The 280-nt window shown below is 59.6% G+C and overlaps 1 protein-coding gene across 5 annotated transcripts in view; it reads right to left on the reverse strand.

Moving 5' to 3' along the window:
• FBXO34 (F-box protein 34) overlaps positions 1–272 on the reverse strand; it is a 53,740-nt gene extending 53,468 nt beyond the window's left edge. For all 5 annotated transcript variants that reach the window (XM_025197906.1, XM_025197908.1, XM_006018661.3 and 2 more), the window contains exon 1: positions 116–272. The gene's annotated coding sequence lies outside the window, so the exon portion shown is untranslated. The remainder of the gene's footprint in view (positions 1–115) is intronic.
• Between the last annotated feature and the right edge of the window lie 8 nt (positions 273–280).

Raw genomic sequence — 280 nt, forward strand, 5'->3', positions numbered from 1 at the left:
GGCAAAAATTAAAAAAATAAATACCCCTTCCCCTGTCCCCTCGCACGGCCACAACAACATCAGATCAGCCGGGGGAGTCCGCCGAGCTCTTTACAGGTTTACGAAGTATAAATACCCCTTCCCCTGTCCCCTCGCACGGCCACAACAACATCAGATCAGCCGGGGGAGTCCGCCGAGCTCTTTACAGGTTTACGAAGTGGATTATGTCGCCCTTTCCCCTCGGAAAAGCGGAGCCTCCGCCGAGGCGGGAGCGGTGTCGGCGGGCGCGGGGGCCCCCCCC

Source organism: Alligator sinensis, unplaced genomic scaffold (assembly GCF_000455745.1).
Source record: "Alligator sinensis unplaced genomic scaffold, ASM45574v1 scaffold13_1, whole genome shotgun sequence".
In the NCBI taxonomy this organism is placed as follows: domain Eukaryota; kingdom Metazoa; phylum Chordata; order Crocodylia; family Alligatoridae; genus Alligator; species Alligator sinensis.